Here is a 24,643-nt window from a genome sequence, read left to right as displayed (position 1 = left end):
ATGTTATCTATACTTTATATTGGCAGATACTGTTTACACCTCAGTATTTCTGTACATTGTGTTTGCTGCCAAAAAAGCTAAAAGCTACCAACAGATAAAAAATCAAAACCTGACTGCTTCTGCTAGAAATCCAATGATGGGCTGTGGTTGGATCTTCCATCAGGACTATGATCCAAAACAAACATCAAAACCAACACAAAAATGTATCACTGAACACAAAACCAAGCTTCTGCCATGACCGTCCCAGTCCCCTGACCTGAACCCTAAAGAAAATGAGTGGAGTGAACTGAAGAGAAGAAGCACCAACATGGAGCTGGAATCTGAAGGATCTGGAGAGATTCTGCATGAAGGAATGATCTCTGATCTCTTGTCAGGTGTTCTCCAAACTCATCAGGCATTATAGAAAACTCAGAGATGTTATCTTGGGAAAAGGAGGTTGCAAAAAGTATTGAATTAATTGTGAGCAGTGTGTATTAGAGAAAAACATTTCTCTCATAATGAGATTTTCCCCATATTTAAAATTATTATTCTGCAATGAAAGGTTGGATTTTTGTAGATTTTTTAAATAAAAGATCAAAAGTATTAACGATGCAGATTTATTTTCACAGCCTTCTTTGTTCATATTTACCAAGTGTATGAATAATTTTGAGCTCGACTGTATGTATAGTATTTTTCTATATTACTGTAATATTTATACGAGTTAGATTTGGTATATTATTATGGTCAAAACGACATTGTACTTCAACAAAAATACTTTACAGCTCCCTTTATCAGTCCATTCAAATGTTTCAAATACATAGACACAATATACAGTATGGTGCGATAAACTATAAATAAATAAACTAACGTTAAACAAAGGGCGCAGTTTGCACAATCTCCTCCTCGTTCAGAGAGTGTTTTCTCCAAAAGGATCTGGTTGCAGACCATAAGCGAGTGGAGCTCCACTCAAGAGCGGAAATACGTCACCTCCACTAGTGGAGCGGCCGAGCGGATATACGTCACCTAATCTACACGCATAATAAGGAAGTAGTTGAAATAATCGTATCGAAGCGGTATATTAAGCTTTTAAGGTTTATGACACGAATGTGTTGAATACTTTTTTCCCCCTAGCAATTTAAACTGGACTTTAAAACAGTTCTCGTTTTTTGGGGAGTTCAGCCAAAATGTGCGACAAAAGCGCCTCCTTTATTGTCTCGTTAAGATGACGCAGAAGTTTTGTCCCCTGCACCCTTCATCCCTTCGGATGATCCCTTCTGAGTGAAACGCAGTCGTGTTCTCCTCTCATCTTCCGTCTCCCGAACAGACTTTCGCTTTCGGTTTCTGTCACGAGCATGTGGAATGGCGTCTAGTTCAGGTAGGAATCAAATCAGACCAAATAAATGTGTTTAACAAGCTAAAATACCATATTTACTGAAATTGTAACAGCATGTAGGCCTATTATTTTATTTATTAAGTAATAGCCTACAGTAGATGTATAATAAATGCTGCGGTACAGTGGGATAACGGAAAAGAAAAAGAAAACGTTTTCGGTCAAACTGCGCACTGGATTACAATGAAAGAAAATCACTGTAATCCAGTTTGATCGAATACGTTTTCCTTTTTAGCAAGGCAGAATAGTGAGACAGAGAAGCATATAAATGTGATCCTATCTTAATGAATAATAAGGCAAAGTTTGTCACCATGTTTAATCATAAAGCAGCACAGTTTTCAGTAACATCTGACTATATTAACCACTTCCTCAAATGGTGGAGGGCCTGTTATTTTATTCCCTTTTGCAGATTCATTTTTAAAAGCTTTTGAGTATGTTTGTAAGAAGAAAAAAAGATTATGAAGCTCTACCCATGTGCTGCAAAAAAAAAAAAAAAAAAAAAAAAAGAATAGCAATAAAAGCATATTTAATGTTCGATATGTGACTAATCTTCAACACACATTGCCTTCAGAAGATAGATATGGTCATATACTGCAGCCATTCAGTAGCCTAAATAAATCTGATGCAATGAGAGGGCAAATAAAAATTCTTTTTTTTCACTTGTCAATATTGTATTTAATTTAACTTTCTTTTATCTGCAGGAAACAGAAGTCAGCAAAGACAACACAAAGATCTCCCCGACAAGGAAGGTAATAACATGACTGCTGGTAAACAAAACAAAACAAAACAAACAAACAAACAAACAAACAAAGATTGTGCAGATGTAAATAATATTGAAAAAATTAAAAATGCATTATTTACATCCCCATGCAGGCAATAAACTTTTGTGCATTCTGAAAGAAAGAGTATAATACTGAGGTGGAAAAATAAATGTTGGTAAATTGTTCTTTTTGTGTGAATTATTTCTTTAATAAATAAAGATGATAACAGAATTTGGTAAATGTTTTAATTTCCATGTTATTTTATTTGCAGTTCAAAGAGGATGTGGAAGTATATCTCTTGAGCGACCTAATAGTAAGTCAACAAATATGATAATTCATAATATTCAGTACTGCAAATATCAAAATCCTTGAGAAACTGTGTGTCTAAAGGGAGGTTTATATATACACTACTGGTTAAAAGTTTTTCAACTAAGATTTTTTAATTCATTTTTGAAAGAAGACTCATTTATTTTATCAAACATATAGTAAAATCAGTAATATTGTGAAATATTTTTACAATTTAAAATATCTGTTTTCTATGTGAATATATAGTAAAGTGTAATTTATTCCTGTAAAGCTGAATTTTCAGCATCATTACTCCAGTCTTTAGTGTCACATGATCCTTCAGAAATCATTCTGATATGATGATTTGCTGCTCAAGAAACATTTATGATTATTATCAATGTTGAAAACAGTTGTGTATAATTTTTTTTCAGGATTCTTTGATGAATAGAAGTTAATAAAAAAAAAAAACAGCATTTATCTGAAAATGAAAGCTTTTGTATAATTATACACTACCGCTCAAAGGTTTAGGGTCAGTAAGAGTTTTTTTTTTTGGAAAGGAATTAAAGAAAGCAAGGATGCTTTAAATTTATCAAAAGTGACAGTAGACATTTATAATGCTGGAAAAGCTTTATATTTCTGATAAATGCTGTTCTTTTGAACTTTATATTCATCAAATAATCCTGAAAAAAAATTGTACTGTTTTCAACATTGATAATAATAATAAATGTTTCTTGAGCAGCAAATCATCATATTAGAATGATTTCTGAAGGATCATGTGACACTGAAGACTGGAGTAATGATGCTGAAAATTCAGCTTTGATCACAGGAATAAATTACACTTTACTATATATTCACATAGAAAACAGATATTTTAAATTGTAAAAATATTTCACAATATTACTGTTTTATTTATTTATTTTATTTTGAATCAAATAAATGAAGCCTTGGTGAGCAGAAGAGACTTCTTTTAAAAACATTTTAAAAATCTGTGTAAAATAGTGTAAGATTGTGTTCACATCTCCACTCATCTCAATGGCAGTTGTTGATCTGGTCCAGTACCTTCAATCTGAAATCTGACATCTCTGTTCATGGATCACGGGTCGAGTTTTACTGTTATTTGTGTTCTGTGTTCCAGTGAGTGATTTGAGGATTGTTCTGCTGGGGAAGAATATAACAGAAAACAACAGAGTGGGAAACTTCATCTTAGGAAGAGCAGCGTTTGAGAGTGAAGCACCTGCTGATGTAGAGCTGAACATTGAGAAACACAGAGGAAAACTGAAGGACAGAGACGTCACAGTCATCAACACTCCTCACCTGCTGAGGCCAAATCTGTCAATCACTCAGATCACACAGGGAGTGAAAGAGTGTGTGAATCTGTCTGCTCCTGGACCTCATGTGATCATACTTGTACTGCAGCAGAACGACTTCAGTGACAATAACAGACATAGAGTGAAATATGTGCTGAATGAATTCAGTAAGGAGGCTCCTATACACACTTTAGTGTTGACTGATGAGAAAGAGATAAACAGTAACTGTATTCATCAATTAATAAAGGAGTGTGGAGGTGAACATCTTCAGTTTGATGAAAGAAAATCAGGATTGCACTCTGAGATACTTGAAAGAGTGGAGAAGATACTCAAAGAAAACCAGGTCCAATTTCTTATCTCTGACTTGTATGAGGAAGCAAGAGAAGAAACACCAGAAGATGGAGAGAAGAGGAGATCTGGAGGTTCAGTCACAGCAGAAGAAGAGGGAGATTTTGATCATGAAGATGATGGAAAAATCAAACAGAGAAACAAAGAGAAAAAGGAAGTCGCTATCCAAAGGAAAACCTTGTGTAAGTTACACCACTCCACACATACACCACTCCTTTTAAGAGAAAGACCAATTTGAGAAAATAAAAAAAATGGGACCCAGTGTTTCATTCGGGGCTCCGGAGGACGACCAAATGTCGATCGCCGCATCACAGGGCGGCCTTGAGTCCTCGGGAGATGAGGATTCGCCTGTGTTTTCTTCCTCTGGGATGACAGCGTTGCCCGAGTCTGATCCCCGAGTCACCAGTTCATGGAAGGCACCTTTAACTGCCCGAAACCGTTCAGGTGCTTCCTCCGCTTTCACTGCCCTCAACGGCAGAGTGGCCAAAGTGTATGCGGGGATCCCCCCAGTGGAGCGTTCAGTCGCGTTGCAACTGTGTCCCCAGAGCGCTTCCACCTGGCACGGTGATCCCAAGCTCTGTAAGTTCCAAGACTTGTAAGTTCTTGTCCACTCTTGTGGGCAAGGCTTATAGAGCTGCGGGTCAAGCCACTTCCACCTGGCAATGCTACAGGTCTATCAGGCCAAGTTGCTGAAGCAGTTGCACGAGGGTGGTGCTGACCCAGGAGTCCTTTAGGAGGCGTGCCTTGCCACAGAGAACACTGTGTGTTCCTTTGATCAGTTGATGTCCACATATGTAGTCCAGGAGCTCCATCTATGGCTAAACCTGGCAGACATGAGGGAGTCTGATTGGACTCATGTCCCCAACTCCACGGTCTCTCATGCTGGCCTTTTCGGCGATGTGATAGAGAGTTTCGCCCAACAATTCTCTGCCGCACAGAAGCAGTCTGAGGCTATAAAACATATTCTGCCCCAGCGGACTGCTGCTACTCCTGCACAGCTGCCAGCTCAGCAGCCTCATCCTGCTCGTCACTGAGGGCACCCTCCTGCGGCTTCCTCCGCTCCTGCACGGCCACAGCAGCAGCCTCCACACCAGCCGCAGCAAGGAGATTATGGCTGATCCTGGACTTGCGTGCCTTAAACCAAACTCTTCACAGACTCCCGTTCAAAATGTTAACGCCCAAATGCATTTTCTAATGCATTCGTCCCATGGATTGGTTTGCAGCTATCGACCTGAAGGATGCATACTTTCATGTCTCCATTCTTCCTCGACACAGACCGTTTCTTCGGTTTCTCTTTCGAAGGGCAGGCATACCAGTACAAAGTTCTCCCGTTCAGGTTGGCCCTGTCTCCCCGCATCTTTAAGAAGGTCATGGAGGGAGCTCTTGCTCCCCTCAGGGTTCAAGGTGTTCATATTCTCAACTACTCCGATGACTGACTGATTCGGGCTCATTCTCGAGAATCAGTTTTGCGAGCACAAGGATCTTGTGCTTAGACACCTCGCCCGTCTGGGCCTTTGGGTCAACTGGGAAAAGAGCAAACTCTCCCCTGTGAAGAGGATCTATTTTCTCGGTATGGAAATAGACTCGGTCGCCATGTTCGCGCAGCTTATGCACGCACGCACAGTCTCTGCTGAACTGCCTGACTCAGTTCAGAGGCAAGAGAGCAGTTCCACTGAAGTTATTTCAGAGGCTCCTGGGGCATATGGCATCTGCAGCGGCAGTTATTCCGCTGGGATTGCTCCATGCCGTCAGACCTGTACCCTGTGGTTGGACCTTTCGTTTCTACGGGTAGGTATTCCTCTAGCTCCGGTGTCCAGGCATGTTGTTGTTTCACCAGATTCCTCTGCCACGGGGTGGGGCACCATGTGCAATGGACATGCTGCATCAGGCTCCTGGACAGGACCCCAACTTCAGTGGCATGTCATTGCCTTGAGTTGCTAGCAGTTCAGCTTAATTTGCACCACTTCAGGGTCCGGCTAAGAGACAAGCACGTCCTGGTCTGTATGGACAACACTGCAACTGTAGCGTACATCAACCGTCAGGAAGGTCTACACTCTCGTCGCATGTCGCAACTCGCCTGCCATCACCTTTTGTGGAGTCAGAAGCATCTAGGTCACTTCGTGCCATTCATATCCAGGGCAGACTCAATTTTGTGGCCAACAAGCTTTCTAGGCAACAGTCTCGCCCTGGTGAGTGGAGACTCCATCCCCAGTCAGCTGATTTTGGAACACTTGGGAACACACCTGTTTGCCTCCCCAGTCAATTCCCATTGCCAGTTGATTTACTCCCTGATTGAGGGCACTCTCGGCACGGATGCTCTGGCACACAGCTGTCCGCGGGCCATGCGCAAGTATGCATTTCTCCCAGTGAGCCTTGTGGCACAAACGTTCTGCAGGATCAGGGAGGACAAGGAGCAGGTTCTTTTGGTTGCGCCATTTTGGTCCGTCCGGACCTGGTTCTCCGAACAAGTTCTCCTCGCGACAGCCCCTCCCTGGCCTATCCCTCTGAGTAAGGACCTTCGGTAACACTTTACTTGAAGGGGTGTGCATAAGACTGACATGACACCTTCATAATCATGACATGACACGTGTCATGAATATGAAGGAGGTTTTATGAATGTTTATGACGACTGTCATTAAGTGTCATTCGCTCAATTATGTCATTTTTAATGCAAAGATGACATTGTTTGAGATGTCCGAGTTATGACAACTTGACATAAACCAATACGTCATAACCTGTCAGTGTCTTTGTCATGACAACTTGACATCATTTAGCTTTATGGGTTAACATTACATTAAACTGTCATGTAGTTGGTTTTGACATTGGCTGTCATGAGGCCATTATAATAGTGTCATGAATATGTATCTTGAGCTCAAGTACAGTGGTACAAATTGAACTTGTCATTAAAATGTCATTAAGTGACAATACTCTGACAAATAATTTTATAACAGCGTCATGACTATTTTTCATTTCATGTTTTTTTTGTTTTTTTTTTTTTTGTTTTTTTTTAATCTTCCACCAACAGAAGGTCAGATAATAGACAATTTCAAATTTCTTAAAAAAGATGACACTGTTATAAAATAATGGTAACACTTTATTTTAGAGTCTTTTAACTAGTTGCTTATTACTCTTAGCATTCATATGGCTAAAATATTGGCTATTTATTAGTACTTATAAACCACATATTAATGCCTTATTCTGCATGATCTTATTCTACATTCTTAATCCTACCCAATACCTAAACCTAACAATTAACTATAATAAGCAGTAAATTAAGAGTTTATTGAGGGAAAAGTCATAGTTAATCGTTTATATATGTGTTCCCTATACTGAAGTGTTGCCAAAATAATGTAATGTAATGTTAACCATAAAGCTAAGTAGTTTTTTATGTTTGATAATTAATCTGCTGTGTCATGTTTATGACAGGTTATGATGTTTTGCTAATGTCAAGTTGTCATGACAAAGACACTGACAGGTTATGATGTATTGGTTTATGTCAAGTTGTCGTAACAAAGACGTCTCAAACAATGTCATCTTTGCATTAAAAATGACATAATTGAGCTAATGACACTTAATGACAGTTATCATAAACATTCATAAAACCTCCTTCATATTCATGACATGTGTCATGTCAAGATTATGAAGGTGTCATGTCAGTCTTATGCACACCCCTTCAAGTAAAGTGTTACCGGACCTTCTCTCTCAGAGACAGGGCACCCTGTGGCACCCACGTCCCGATCTTTGGAACCTGCATGAGTGGGTACTGGACAGGTCACGGAAAGGTTAGGTACCTTGCCACCTCAGGTGGTTGCTACCATCACTTCAGCTAGAGCCTTGTCTACTAGGCCTATATCCTGAAGTGGGACCTCTTCGTCACTTGGTGTTCTTCTCGTCAAGAAGATCCCTGCTCCTGCCCATTTGGGTCAGTGCTCTCCTTTCTTCATGAAGGATTGGAACGAAGGCTGTCTCCTTCCACCTTTAAGGTCTATGTGGATGCCATTGCAGCTCACCATGATCTTGTTGACGGTAAGCCATTAGGGAAGCACGACCTGATCATCAGGTTCCTGAGAGGAGCTAGGAGGCTTAATCCACCTTCGCCCTCAACAAGTTCCCTCTTGGGACCTCGCAGTGGTTTCTGCATTTCAAAGGGCTCCCTTCAAACCCTTGCTTTCAGTAGAGCTCAAGTATTTGTCATTGAAAACTGCACTCCTGACGGCTTTGGCTTCAGTTAAGAGGGTTGGGGACCTGCAGGCTTTCTCGGTTGACAAAGCGTGCCTGGAATTCGGGCCGGGTAACTCTCACATTATCTTGAGACCCCGGCCTGGATATGTGCCCAAAGTTCCCACCACTCCCTTCAGGGACCAGGTGGTGAACTCCAGGTGGTCTGCCCCTGGAGGAGGCAGACCCAGCCCTGGCACTGCTCTGTCCTGTACATGCTCTTCGCACTTTTGTTGACAGAACTCAGTGCTTCAGGACCTCAGATCAGCTCTTTGTTTCTTTTGGAGGCCAGCAGAAAGGGAAGGCTGTCTCCAAACAGAGGCTATCCCACTGGATAGTCGATGCTATTGTCTTGGCTTTTCAGACTCAAGACTTGCCATGCTCCCTAGGGATGAGAGCCCATTCTTCTCAGTGTGTGGCTTCCTCCTGGGCACTGGCGCATGGCTGACAGACATCTGTAGAGCTGCGGGCTGGGCGACACCTAACACATACGCAAGATTCTATAATCTTCATGTAGAGCCTGTGTCCTCTCAGGTACTCACCTCTTCGGGCCTGTAGTAGGACCTGCTCTGTGTTATAGCTTGCTGCGCCATTCCACTCTATGGATCACTGGATGCATGCGCTTTTTTCCTCAGGTGAGTTCCACAGCTAGAACCCTGGGCTCCTCCAGCACTGTTGATGTCTACACTTGCATGCCCCTTCGGTCAGCCCCTGTGTTGGACTAGGTGCCACCATGTGTTGATTCCCTTCCCTGGGTAATCCTACATGTGTTCCAGGTGCGTGTGTCTTCCCTTGGCAGCCACTTATCTCTGAGTCTCCTTCAGAGTTCTCCCTATCACCATTATGCTGGTTGATTCCTTGTAAGACCTCCTTGAGCAGGCAGTTTGTTAGCATATTCCTGTTGGGGTATGCTTCCCAGTGTATTCTGTATTTAGTGTAGTCCTTCGCTCGTGCTGAGTCTCACGACAGGGTGCTATCACTTTTACAGGTCACTGGAAGACAGCTATTGTGGCGTTTGGTAAGGGACCCCATTCTTCAGTCTGTTCTGTGTTGGTGGAGTTTGCGATGCAAATATCGCAGACCAAGGTACTCAGTGTACCATTGGCTTGTTTTGTTAACACTTGAAGGTGATTGGGCTCTCATGGCGAGACCCCCCATTCGTCAGTCTGTTCTGATATAACGTCTCCGTTCCCTCCTTCAGGGAATGAGGGTTACATACGTAACCTAGACGTTATCACCTTTTGAAAATGGCACTTCAAATAATGCAACATCCATTTTAGAACATAAACTAAATTACTCAGTGTACATACCTTTTCATAAAAGTTGCTCTCTTCAGCAATGTAGATGATAAACTGTCATTACTTTTCTTTTCAGTCATGGCATCCTCCAGTGTTCCAGCACTAAATCAGGAGCTCCAGTGCTCCATCTGTCTGGAAGTGTTCACTGATCCAGTCACCACTCCATGTGGACACAACTTCTGCAGAACCTGCCTGAGCAAGTGCTGGACAAACAGAAAGATCGGCTTCTGTCCATTCTGTAAAGAAGAATTCAGCAAAAGACTTGATCTCAAGATTAATTCAACACTTGTAAAGCTTGTGCAACACTTTAATAAGCTTAATCAAGAATCTAAAGTGTTCTGTGACTTCTGTGATGAAAGAAAGCAGAAAGCTGTGAAGTCCTGCCTGACGTGCCAAAGCTCTTACTGTGTCTCTCATCTGGAGCTTCATCTCAGAGTCCCACGTCTAAAGAAACACACACTGATCAACGCTGTGGAAAATCTGGAGGATTATATATGCCAGAAACATGAGAGACCTCTGGAGATGTTCTGCAGAGATGATCAGACGTGTGTTTGTCTGTTCTGCACTGAAGGAGAACACAGTACTCACAACACTGTTCCTATAGAGGAGGAGAGTCAAGAGAAGAAGGTAAAGAGTTACAGACAAAACACTTTAAACACCCCATGAAATGCAGTTTTCACGTGTGTTGATGTTGGTGCAGGTCATATTGAAGGGCTTGTCACTTTTTTAATATAAATCAGCTAAAAGTTAATTTTGTCCGTTTTTGAGAATGTTACCATATGTCACTTTCAAAGCTGACAGACATGGACTAAAAGCACAGGAGACTTTTGAATTCATTGAGTTTTTAGATCAAATAAGCTAAGATTTCAGTGATAAATGTGTGTGTTTTTTTCTCTATGTATCATCATGTATGTATAGACACAGACAGATGAGCAGCAGATGATCCAGAAGAGAATGAAGAAAATTCAACAGATCAAACACTCAGTAAAGCCAAGAAAAGTGCGTAGAAATTATTCAAATTAATCATAATAACACTTTCTTAAATAAATTGCTTTGTTGCCTCTTGTTCAATTTGCAATTTTGAGCCTATTGTAACAGTTAAACATCATAATATTTTTTTAAAAAGTTTCAAGTGACATGAGGCCAATAGATGAAGAGAGAATTTTCATTTCCTTTTATTAAACAGATTTATCAGATTATTTCCATTTGATACACAAACCTAAACCTAGTATTCTTTAACAAAGTACCTGAGTCCATTACTGCAGTGCTTCTCAACTGGTTTGTCTGTGGGACCCACATTTTCTCACGGTCATTAATCCACAACTAAAATTCCACAACAGGAATTTAAACTAAACTAATTTATTTCCCAAAAATGGTTGACACACACTTAAAATTACCGTTCCACTTAATTAACAGAAATTGTAAGCATACCACTAACACAGATGAATAAACAGTATTAAGGTAAGGCTATAAAATAGCAGTCCCAAACTAGTTTTTCATAACACAATAAAGAGCCACCACAGTCATCAAAAATATAGAAAATAGCTCAAAGGGAAAATAAAGTGGTATTTAGTTACCATGTTGAAAACACAATACTAGCATGAACTATTAATAAAACATTTGGAAATGATCCTGATGAATAGAATAAACATTATACCTGCATGCAAATCCTTCCCATCTAACAGACAATGTACCAGTTATGTAATTTATTGGTACTTTTTGATAATTTCATGATTTACTAATTAACAATGTAACTATGCTGTTGCATGCTCGTAATAATTTGCTCGTTATGTATTAAGTGACATACAGTACGCGCAATTGAAGAGGTCACGCTATGAGCTCAGAGCGTTATGAGTTTTTATTTTGTAACAAGTTATGAAACAACAGCAGAATAATAACACTGACATATAGCCTAACATCTAACCTGACCGCAAATACTGACTCCACCTCTCCAAAAATGTAACACAGTGTCAATTCTACGCAGACCACAAGCGTTGTTATTGGTCTGCTAGAACCTCTCCCTGCATGTGTAATTGCACATCGATGTGGACAACAATGCAGAAGTATAAATGAAAACCTAAGGTGCAGAGGCTACAGCGTAGGTCTGACGCAGTAGTATAGATCAGGCTTTAGAATTAAGGCTTTTTTGTTGTTGTTGTTTCTTTGACGACACACTCCACGACTCACCCAAAACGGTTACAACCCACCAGTTGAGAAACACTGCATTACTGAGTAAATAGCCTTCCCTTAGAACATGTTTTCTGGCCTCTTGCACTTTGGGCCACAACTTTGCACAAGTTTTACTATCTTTTTTCGAGAAGTGTTACTTGAACTGAATTTTACTCTTTTTTGCAGACTCTCATCTCCAATGACTGTTTCCTTACTTCATCTCGAACCGTCCATATTTCAAACTGGATGGTTATTGGTCTGGGTGTCCTGTTGGTAGCAGCGTTGATCATCCTGCCTAAACAATATACTGTGAGTGGGAGTGAGTGAGTGTGTTGCATTGGTTTAGGAGTGTAGTGTAGCTGCTTTTTGAATGATGCAATGGTCTTAGCCACAGGCACCAAATGGTCAGGCACCCACGTAAAAACTTGAGTTCCCTTTCAGTCGGTCACGTGTTTAACATTACGTCAGATCATTCTGATGAATGAGGTCTTGCCCCAGAGAGCCCAATTACCTTCGAGTGGTAACAAAACAAGCCAATGGTATGCTGAGTACCTTGGTCTGCGGAATTTGCATCGCAATCTCTGCCCCGCTTTGTGATTATATAAGGAGCAGCATGAGAATTATCGCATTCAAGCTTTCGCTTCGGAGCCGAGCACTATTTTTGCTGCGCTTTTACCAGAGTGTTTGTAACTATGAGTCTTCAGTGGTGTTGGTGTGACGGCGTGGTTCGGTGGAGATCGTTTAAAGAGCTTCCTGCTTCTGTTCCAGCTCTGCGTCTCCCCTGGGCGCTTTAACATTGCTGAAAGAGCTTTTTTTCTCTCTCTAAAAAGAGCAAACACGGGTTGAGTTTGCATCTTTGTAAAGACGTCATTCCGCCCCGTGTGGTTCTGGGTGCGGTCGATATATGGCACCGTCGGACTGTCGCAAGGGCTGTCTCACGTGTCTGGGCTTTCGCTTAGGCTATGTTCGTGAATGACTCATGAACATGACCATCGCAGTGTTAAGATCGAGACTCGATTACCTCAAACAAGGTAGAGTCCCCTCTGCCACACCCAAATCTAGTTCTTCTTCTCATGAGAGGGCTAATCTGGCTGGTGGCCAGGGTGATCTGAGGGTGACTGTTGGGGCTTCCCCAACGAGACAGCCTCTTCAGGCCACACCCCCCTCACAAACACTGCAAGCTATAGAGCTTCCAACTGAGTTTGTTGGTCCCTCTCATCAGGGTCCCAGCATCTAATTCAGGGGTCCGGCGGATGACCAGATATCAATCACTGCATCACTGGGCGGGCTTGAGTCCTTGGGAGATGAGGATTTCGGCTGCATTGCCTCATTCTGGGATGCCAGCGTTGCCCGAGTCTGATCCTGAGCTGACGGCCATGGGTAGCTTTCCCGGGTAGCTGAGAGCATCAGGCTCCACATCAGTGTCCCAAGCACTCTAGGCTGGACGATTGGTTCCTGGGGGCTGCACATGCTGATTGCAAGCGCTCCCCACCGGTTCCTTTCTTCCCGAAGGTGCCTCAGGAAGTCACCAGTTTGTGAAAGTTACCTTTAACTGCCCAAAACCTTTCTGGGACTGCCTCTGTCCTCACTGCCCTCGATAGGCCAAGGGGTATGCAGGGATCCCCCCAGCTGAGCGCTCTGTTGTGATGCAGCTGTCAACTCAGCGTGCCTCCACCTGGCGTGACGATCCCAAGCACCTATCCAAGGTGTTAAGTTCTCGTCCACGCTTGTGGGAAAGGCTTACAGAGCTGCAGGTCAGGCAGGTTCTGCCTTGCATGCCATGGCCATCCTGTACATCAGACAAAGGTGCTTAAACAGTTGCACGAGGGCAGTGCTGACCAAGGACTCATGCAGGAGGCGCACACTGCTACCGACCTCGCTCTACAGGAGATAAAGGTAACTGCATGGTCTCTTGGTCAGGTGATGTCCATTTTGGTGGTCCAGGAGTGCCACCTATGGCTAAACCTGGCAGACATGAGGAAGTCTGATTGAACTCAACTTCTCAACTCCCCGGTCTCTCAGGCTGGCCTCTTGGGCGACACAGTAAAGAGTTTCACCCAGCAAATCTCGGCTGCCCAGAAGCAGTCTGAGGCCATCAAACATATTCTGCCCCGGCATAGAGGGGCCCCCCCTGCTGCCTCTCGACTCCCACCCAGCCACAACAGCAGCCTCCACCCAAGCCGCAGTGAGGAGATGGCTGCAGGAAGGTGCCCAACACTTCAGAGATGCCCAGGTAGACCTGTTTGCCTCTCTAGACACTTCCCACAGCCAGTTGTTTTACTCCTGACCGAGGGCATCCTCGGCATGGATGCGCTGGCACACAGCTGGCCGCAAGGTCTACTCAAGTATGCATTTCCCCCAGTGAGCCTTCTTGCACAGACAAGATCAGGGAGGACAAGGAGCAGGTCCTCATGGTTATGCCCTATTGGCCCGGCCGGACCTGGTTGATGTCATCAGGTTCCTGGGTGGCTAGCTCTTGGGACCTCACTGTGGTTCTATTAGCACTGCAGAGAGCTCCCTTCAAGCCTTTGCTCTCAGTCGAGCTGAAGTTTCTTTTAAAATTCTGCTCCTGACGACTTTGACCTCAGACCAGCTCTTTGTTTGTTACGGACACCAGCAGAAGGGAAAGGCTGTTTCCAAGCAAAGGTTGTTTACGCAGACCAAGGTACTCAGCCTACCATTGGCTAGTTTTGTTACCACTCAAAGGTAATTGGGCTCTCGGGCGAGACCCCATTCGTCAGAATGATCTAACGTAACGTCTCCATTCTGTCCTTCAGGGAATGATGGTTACACACATAACCGAGACATATTCTCCATTAATTTTATCCAGTAAAAATAATGATTGCAGCTTTTACACACAACTTCACTCTCTTTTTATAGTTTATTTGAGGCCGTTTCTATGCCGTTCTTTTAACGACAAATGTTGACAGTACAGTAAAGCCCATCTTCTTTGATTTGATTGCCCATCTCAGTCCACTGTTAGAATGCAGAGTCAAACCACCTTAAAACTCAAAATATAACTTTTAATGTAACATAGCACAGATAACGAGAAATCTTCCACTGTTGAGCTCTTCACTGATCTGATCCAATCCATTTAGAGATGTCAGTCTGAGCAGCTGAAGATGAAGGAACAGCAAAAAGAAGCAGAGAAACAGGGTGAAGATCTCATAAAAGAGCTGCAGCAGGAAATTACTGAGCTGAGAAGAAAAACACTGAGCTGGAGAAGAGAAATATTGAGCAAGTGAAGAGAAACACTGAGCAGGAGAAGAGAAACACTGAGCTGGAGAAGAGAAACACTGAGCTGGAGAAGAGAAACACCGAGCTGGAGAAGAGAAACACCGAGCTGGAGAAGAGAAACACCGAGCAGGAGAAGAGAAACACTGAGCTGGAGAAGAGAAACACCGAGCTGGAGAAGAGAAACACCGAGCTGGAGAAGAGAAACACCGAGCTGGAGAAGAGAAACACCGAGCAGGAGAAGAGAAACACCGAGCTGGAGAAGAGAAACACTGAGCTGGAGAAGAGAAACACTGAGCAAGAGAAGAGAAATATTGAGCAAGTGAAGAGAAACACTGAGCAGGAGAAGAGAAACACTGAGCTGGAGAAGAGAAACACTGAGCTGGAGAAGAGAAACACTGAGCTGGAGCAGATCTCACACACTGACGATCATCTCCACCTCATACAGGTATGTGAACATCTGTCTCATCAGTCATCATGTACAATATTACAGGACAAACACTGTTTTCAATCCTAGCTGCCACTGTAACTGAACAGAATGAAACCGTAATAAAGTCATTAAATAATTAAAGGTGCAGTGTCTAAATTTTAGCTGCATCCAGCGGCATTGATGTTTACAAATCTTTTATCTGGAGTCCGAGTCAAGTCTGAAGTCTTTAAGCTGGAGTCTGAGTCAAGTCTGGAGTATTTTGTCATGGGTTCAAGTCGAGTCTCGAATCATTAAAAAAAAAAAAAAAATTCTCATACACAAATCCTATTTTTTTTCCTAGTTGTATTATATAGACAAAATAATATGATCTTTCTATCATCTGTTTTGTTTAAAATTAAGGTCCTATGGTGTAAGGGATAATGTACATCCAGCTTGTTACTTTATAATCAATTATAATGTACAAAACAATCATCCTGGCAACACGAGTAGTCATTTTCAATATAGTCGCTAAGTGGACCCAAGATGGCGCCAGTGAGTCACTGTTTGCTATACAGCAGTTTGTTATACAGCTTCGTTGTTATTGACGACAGTATCATTATCTTATGGACACACATTAGAAAAGAGAAAAGCTGCATATACTACGAAAAGATTGATAAAACCTAGTGCTATGTTTAAAGTCTAGATATTTTTTTGCTCATATTTTAACAGGCTGGCAATGCAAATGAGCCTTGCAGCTACACCACAGTATAATAGCTATCTTAGTTAATGTGACTAACCTCTGTGGATGCGATGTCTCATAAAATTTGATGTTTTCTTTCTGGCATCTTTAATTGTTTTCCCACATTCTGTGCATCTAGCCGATATCTGACTATTATGTTAATAAATCCAAATGAAAGAAGATAAGGCACGGTGTCTCCCTCCAGTTTTCATGGGACTCTTATGACATTTCGGAGTTTAAGCACAATACACGGTGTAACACCTATCCCGTTATCTTTTATTTAAGTGCTACATAAAATAAGGGACCCATCTTATGGTTTAAAAGGGAATAAAGTCAAATGCACCTTAGTCTTCTCTCTTCTGCTGTAGATGTACCTGAACACCCTTTCACACACCAAGGACTGGACTGAGATCAGTAGTGTCTCTGATGTGGATGTGAACTCTCTGAAAAGAGTTCTGACTGAACTGAAGAAACTGCTAAATGAAAAACTCACTGGTATGTGAATATCAAACACAGGGTTCTTGTCAGTAACTAAGAAAATGCATTTTAAAATTAATTTTAAGCATCTGTGATGTGCTGGTGATTACTACATTATTAAAATCTTTTAACTACAACTCACGTCATAACCAGTTACAGAAGTGTAATGTGAACTTTAGTGACACGTAAGTCACATGACGTAACTATCTCTGTACAAACTCTGTCACAGGATCATGTGACACACAACCTGAATCTGACTACTAAATAAACTGTCTAAAAAGTTTTCCCTCCTCTCAAGGACAATTTAGACACTTAACAGCAAAAATAATGATTTTTTTTTTTACACTGAATGAGTATTACAGCTTTAATAAAAACACAAGCTTGACATTTCTGCTTTTAAACCCTCTGTTATGATCGTCTCATAGACCTTCATTGTAAGTGCATTAATGTTAAACACATTCTGTTTCACAAACTGATGAACGATCAACATTTACATTCCACTGATGCTGTTAATAGAGAGAAACTCACTGAAATATTCCTATTACTAATTCATCATTATATTGTCATCTGTGTTCACAGAGTTGAAGTTTGTGCAGAAGTTTGCAGGTACAGTGAGATTGACACCAATACACTCACAATACTTTTGATCATAATGTGTTTTATACTCATGAAAATGTTTGTTCTGAAGTTGATTGATAATGTCTGATCTCTCTCAGTGGATGTGACTCTGGATCCTGATACAGCACATCCACGTCTCAAACTGTCTGATGATGGAAAACAAGTCGGTGATGGAGGCATTCACCAGGACGTCCCAAAAAACCCAAAGAGATTTGATGCCTGGTTTTGTGTTCTGGCAAAGCAGGGATTCAGTTCAGGGAGATTTTACTATGAGGTGCAGGTGAAGGGAAAGACTAGGTGGGATTTAGGAGTGGCCAGAGAATCCATTAACAGGAAGGAGAACACAGACGAGAGTCCTGAGAATGGATACTGGACTGTGACTCATTGGAATGATAATTATGCGGCTCGTGACAGCAAATTTGTCTCTTTATCTCTGAAAGTGAAACCTGAGAAGGTGGGAGTGTTTGTGGATTATGAGGAGGGTCTGGTCTCTTTTTATGACGTGGACTCCAGATCTCATATCTACTCTTTCACTGGTCAGACTTTCACTGACAAACTCTATCCATATTTCTATCCAGGCCTTAATGATGAAGGTAAAAACTCAAAGCCACTGATCATCACACCTGTCAACTGAAACAAACAAAAAACATCAAATCTGAAAAGATTAAATGTGGATGTGATGTTTTTAGAATATGTAAATAAAAACCAAAAAAGAATTTGCACAATCAAGTAGATTTTACTTACAGATATAAAGAAAACATACATGCTCAAATTTTTGTATATTTTTGCTTGGTAGTATTTTTCTTTCATACTGACGTGAAGGATCTTGGCAAGCGTTGCTCGAGCTGCGCTCCGTCTGCTGTCTATCCCACTGAAAAATTAACTGGGATCTCATGGTTGTACTGTAGCCTACTAAGTAAAATGCACCCCCGGACCAAGGGTATAATGTATATTAATAAAATAAAGTAATAATGAATAAGTAGGTAACTACAAGCTGGACAATGTGCCAAAACAGCCAAGCCATCGGGATTTCACTTTTCCCAGCTGCTCGTGATGGCCAGTCCGAGACTGCCTTATGTTTAGCACAGTTATTATATTAATAATAAAAATGATAGCACTTCAGGTGGAAAAGGTCATCTGTGTTCAGTCTTTTAAATTACTCCTCAACATGCATGTAGTGTAAATAAAGCAGTTACATCAATGAGATGATAGTAGTCCGCGGCCACACCCCCGTGCTAATGGTACAGCCCACAGCGCAAATTACAAGACAAAAAAAAATGGAAAAATAGAAAATCGGTTAGATTTCGTTTATTCAAATGGTAGTTTCTAAAGTCATAATTTAGCAAAAGTATCTATTAAAGTAAGTACACGAAAAAAAAAAAGAAAAAAATGAACGCCTGGTTTCAATTTTTCATTTTTGCATTTGCATTGTATGGTCTGAAAATTGAATTGTGAAGCGTTACACGGACCGTTACACATCTATATATTTCTTTTGTCTTTCATTAATACTTTGATTTTCAAATCTACTATGAAATTGTTTCTAATATACTAAAGTTCTAGACTTTCCAGATTGTTTCTACATGATATTTTGTAAGGAAATTTATGAAGCTATCTGAATAAAGTCAAGAGTTCAAATCTATAACTGATATTGCTTGTAAACTAAATTGCTAATAAATATGTAAATACACATTTGAGAATGATTTGAGTTCATGAACATCTGCTCACAGAAACAACAGACAGAATATGAATAAAACAGGATCTTTATTGTTGACTTTCATCAGTTGTGAATGAAAATACTGAATTATTATTTAGTGTAGATGATCATTAAATCTAGTAAATATTCTTCAAGAGAAGTGAGAGCATTAGAAAGCTTCACAATGAAAGAGTTTTTCACTTTGGTTTGAGCACAATATCGGTGAATCCGTGAACCTGAGTGAGCTGACGGCAGTCCATCGATGCCAGGAGCTTCTGAGAGCCGGAGACGGTGGGAACAAACTTCATCAGCACCAGTCAGAGAGGAACCAGGAGTTCAGAGAACAGAACCAACACTGGATCAGATCTTGCCATGGATAATGATGATGGTGCAGATAGTGAATGTGTTGAACCTGAAGAGATGACAAACCGAGCTGTTTGAAAGATCAGATCCGAATAATCCAGTTTAAATCAGGATCACCAGCTGCTCTCAACATACTCACCTCCTTAATACACATCTCCATCTGAATCTTTAATGCCATACCAGACCTTACCCTGTGTGTGAATACTGAGAAAAGAGTAATCAAAGAGAAAATGTGTTTTAAGAAAATTGGGAGATTTGTCTGGGAGAGTGTGACCCTCTTACATGGAGCTAAGGTCACAAAAACATTAAATTAATTGCATATATTTTATTTATTTATATAGTTTTTTAATGACTCTAATATATTATAATGAGTGTAATTAATAAAAGTGAATGGAGCTGCATTTTCTGAAACTGAGTGACAGATGAGGTCAGAGTTGCCATGACGACTGCAGCACATCTCCAGTAAACACTGTTCGACTGAAGACTCTCCTTTATTTACTGAAAAGGTTAGTAAAATGATCAAATGTTTACTGTCCAATTAATGCTGTTCAATTAGATATCTATAACATTAGTAACTTTAGAGTAAAGTCATGCAGAAGTTCACTAGTGCTTTAGGATTTACACTGAATTTGAAGAAGACAAGTTTATAATGATTTACTTTCCTGATTTGCTATATGAAGGAGTTGCGTGAAAGAGTCCTGATGGTTTCCTGGTTTAAAATAGTGATTTAAAGTTTAATAGCTTTGAGTGTTTTTAATAAAGCAAACATGAATCAGTTTATATAAAGACAGCTGTCTGCAGGAGAGATATTCAGTATTTTGTTTTTGTTTTTCAAAGTGAGTGTTTGTTTGATATAAAACATGAGCGTGGATACAAACATTGAATTTCAGGTTTTTGAAGAGGAAATGCATAAGTTAGATCAGTTTATAAGACTGAATGATAAGAAGTTAGCTGTTGTTGTGTAGATTAGAGTTAGTTTTTGTTCATATCCATGTTTTTCTGTCATGCAAACACCCATTAAGCAAACACAGTAAGATCATTTTATGTTTGGAGATGAAGTAAACAAGTCCAAACATAACTGGAACTGAACTGGAAAGCAGCACAAGAGTCACACAGTCCCAAACACTTTTCTGAACTATTGCTGCATGAGCTGATGGATGTCAAAAACAGCAGATACAGTGAAATATGTGTGATTTAAATGTCACTTGGAAAAGATGATAGTATGGATAGTAATTACTCAAGAATTACTATATTATTCTAAAGGAACTACAGCTTATTTGGATCAGTATTCAAAAGTGAAGATCATGAGAACACACTAGAAATTACTGAAGTGTTACCAAATACATCAGAAGGAATTACTGTACAAAACTGTACAAAAACCTCAAAAGTTTACAATGACTCCAGTGGTTTTTATGTCAGTGAATGAGAGAATACATTAAAGGGCACCTATTATGCAAAATTCACTTTTACATGGTGTTTGAACATAGATGTGTTGACAGTGTGTGAACACAACCACACTATAATGATAAAAATCCACCCACTCCTTTTTAATGGCAGCAGCTATTTACAGTACAGGTGAAAATATCAATATATTCTATTTACATTAAATGACAATAGCAGCATTTTCTTAGAGATATGTTATTTACACTACATGAAAATAGTGATATATTCTATTTGCACCATGTAAAAGTATCAGTTCTTTGCAATAAATGTAAATAGTAATTAGATGTTATCTATACTTTATATTGGCAGATACTGTTTACACCTCAGTATTTCTGTACATTGTGTTTGCTGCCAAAAAAAGCTAAAAGCTACCAACAGATAAAAAATCAAAACCTGACTGCTTCTGCTAGAAATCCAATGATGGGCTGTGGTTGGATCTTCCATCAGGACTATGATCCAAAACAAACATCAAAACCAACACAAAAATGTGTCACTGAACACAAAACCAAGCTTCTGCCATGACCATCTCTGTCCCCTGACCTGAACCCTAAAGAAAATGAGTGGAGTGAACTGAAGAGAAGAAGCACGGTCCGTGTACGTTTTGATAGTTTGTTTTCCAATTTGAAATGAAATACGCAGAAACGAGAAAACGGTCGTTTCCCGTTTTTTCGTTTGTTTAAAAAAAAAGGGAAAACGAGATTTTGACTCGATTTTCGTTTTTTCGGGTCACGGATAGAAAACGGAAACACGACTTCAAAACTCGTTTTCCACATGTGGGCGGTCATTACACGCCCCTTTCAGCCGATTGGTCAATCAAATCTGAGCCAGTGACGTCATCTTCAGTTCGTTCAACAAAATAATAGTCCTCTGCCGCTATATCAGTAGATGTCATAAATCGGCTTTCTTCTGTGCAACCTATAACGCGTATTTCACAGAAATATGTTTGCACAGATAAAAAAAAAAAAAAAAAAAAAAAAAAAAAAGCTTTAAAAAACTACATAATTAAGTCTGTTTTTAAGCTGTCATTGTGTTTTTAAAATGTAAAATGTAAATGCCTCAACATCTGTTACCAAGCACATGACATCCTTTGGGCTAATACCACCGATCAATAGGCTATAGCTACATAGACTATTCTCTATAGATCAGTGGCTGCACTCATTTTTTTTTTTTCTTATTTTAATGTTTTGTTTACATTTTATACATTTAAGTTCAATCATTTAGCAGACGCATTAGACTATGCAGTCATATTAGAAAATAGGCTATCCACTAGGTGGCAACACCTAATAACGGTATCACCATCGGGGGGCTTTTTAGTTTTCCTTAGCTTATAAATGGTCATACAGATTTTATCTCTTAAATTAAACACTTTTATGAACACAGTGAACATTATTATATGTCACAGTTTACTTGCTATCCTCACTTTTTCTGTCTTTCCTTCGCTTTTGAACGAATTAGCTATAAATGGCCCTGAACATTTTACTTTCAATTTCAATTTAACGGCTATTGGCGATTCTGCGTCAATTGCTTTAGTGGACAACAGCAAAACAAAAACTCTCGTATATTAAACATAGAACTTTTATTATCTTTGTAATTATTTTATTATCTTTTATCATTTTTGTAATTATTTTATTTTGTAAATATTCGTGGCTTAAACAGCGGGAAAATTTACTGTATGCAGTTCTGTGAATGTTTTGAAAAACTTAAACTAAACGAAAATTATTGTTGCCTTGTCAATATAATTTGTTTTTTCCCCCTGACTTTCAACTGATGCGATCATCATCATTTCATTAACCGACAAGATTATAGTAAATTAGAATTAAACGAAATTTGATAAATGTCTGTGAATCATTAAAAAAATCCCAGGGATTTAGTTTTAGCCTACATGAACAAATAGCAGAATAAACAACAGAACATGAGGATTCATCATCATCACGCACCTGCCGCGCTTCTGTGAACAACAAATGATTCAATTATATAAAAGGAATAAATAGCCTATGTCTATGCGCGAAATTTATTTCACTTAATTAACATATTACCAAAATGAAAGGTTTCCTTTCTGTGAACTTCTCAAAAATGAACCGACACTCATATTGTCGCATTTTTTCCCTGAGACGGCAGAAAATTTCTTTATTTTACGAACAATGTTTTGTTTTTATTGTGAGTGTACAAAAATAATAGGCCTATTTAACCCTTCACAGATTCGAATGGTGTTACATATATTTGACCATAAATGTCTGAGTATTTTAAGTTGTTTCCGCTTTTATAAGAAAATTCAAGTGAACGCGTCGGCGCCTCACGCACACACAACATCAGTTTTAGTAACTTGACATCACAGCCTGTTAACTGTCAAATAACATACATTCAACCAAATCTAAAAAGTTATACTGCTCATTTTAAGTAGTCTGTGTAGGCTACAATAAAAGCGTTTAAATAATAAATATAGTTTAGCCTCCAAATCGTGAATACTGAAACATTTGGATTTGTGTCAAATTAGAGAGGTAGTTATAACGCCGGTTTCTGTTTTTAGTTCAGCTTTAAATTAATTTGTTTTGGCTTAACATTTATATATTATTTTTGTCATAACTAAAATAGCTATGTAGCTGTAATTTTGATCTTTAATGTTTGATCTTTACATATTCCCTCAATCTTTTAACCAGGCTATTAACATTAGCCTATAATTCAGCAGCAATGTTAGGCTATATAAAATAAATAAATAAAGAGAGATGAGCAATTGTTCGTTTTTCCAAATTGCTTACACTACTTATTTATTGTGATTTATTCTATTTATTCAAAATAGAATAAAATAAAAACTGTAGTTTTTTTTAATCTGTGCTTTTCATCCGCTCCTCTGTGTGTGGGTAGTGCAGTTTCACTATGCATATTAAACTACAAACAGCATTACAACAGTCTGTGTGCTGATTAACATTTCTGAAATAAATATTTCTGTGAAATACGCGTTAGGTTGCACAGAAGGAAGCCGATTTATGACATCTACTGATATAGCGGCAGAGGACTATTATTTTTGTTGAACGAACTGAAGATGACGTCACTGGTTCAGATTTGATTGACCAATCGGCTGAAAGGGGCGTGTAATGACCGCCCACATGTGGAAAACGAGTTTTGAAGTCGTGTTTCCATTTTCTATCCGTGACCGAAAAAACGAAAATCGAGTCAAAATCTCTTTTTCCCGTTTTTTTTAACAAACGAAAAAACGGGAAACGACCGTTTTCTCGTTTCTGCGTATTTCATTTCAAACTGGAAAACAAACTATCAAAACGTACACGGACCAAGCACCAACATGGAGCTGGAATCTGAAGGATCTGGAGAGATTCTGCATGAAGGAATGATCTCTGATCTCTTGTCAGGTGTTCTCCAAACTCATCAGGCATTATAGGTGAAAACTCAGAGATGTTATCTTGGGAAAAGGAGGTTGCAAAAAGTATTGAATTAATTGTGAGCAGTGTGTATTAGAGAAAAACATTTCTCTCATAATGAGATTTTCCCCATATTTAAAATTATTATTCTGCAATGAAAGGTTGGATTTTTGTAGATTTTTTAAATAAAAGATCAAAAGTATTAACGATGCAGATTTATTTTCACAGCCTTCTTTGTTCATATTTACCAAGTGTATGAATAATTTTGAGCTCGACTGTATGTATAGTATTTTTCTATATTACTGTAATATTTATATGAGTTAGATTTGGTATATTATTATGGTCAAAACGACATTGTACTTCAACAAAAATACTTTACAGCTCCCTTTATCAGTCCATTCAAATGTTTCAAATACATAGACACAATATACAGTATGGTGCGATAAACTATAAATAAATAAACTAACGTTAAACAAAGGGCGCAGTTTGCACAATCTCCTCCTCGTTCAGAGAGTGTTTTTTGGGGAGTTCAGCCAAA

General features: G+C 39.7%; 1 long non-coding RNA gene and 1 pseudogene across 1 annotated transcript; one reads left to right on the top strand and one right to left on the bottom strand.

Moving 5' to 3' along the window:
• Positions 1-969: 969 nt before the first annotated feature.
• LOC125265516 lies at positions 970-18,492 on the top strand (annotated as a pseudogene).
• Positions 18,493-18,976: 484 nt separating this feature from the next.
• Positions 18,977-19,529, bottom strand: LOC125265557. Its single transcript, XR_007184284.1, has 2 exons — positions 19,428-19,529; positions 18,977-19,337 (listed from the first exon to the last, which is right to left on the bottom strand). It is a non-coding gene; the product is annotated as an uncharacterized LOC125265557 (long non-coding RNA).
• Positions 19,530-24,643: the final 5,114 nt, after the last annotated feature.

Source organism: Megalobrama amblycephala, linkage group LG1 (genome assembly GCF_018812025.1).
Source record: "Megalobrama amblycephala isolate DHTTF-2021 linkage group LG1, ASM1881202v1, whole genome shotgun sequence".
NCBI lineage: Eukaryota > Metazoa > Chordata > Actinopteri > Cypriniformes > Xenocyprididae > Megalobrama > Megalobrama amblycephala.
Note: the sequence above shows the minus strand (reverse complement) of the source record. Positions and strands in the feature narration are given on the sequence as shown.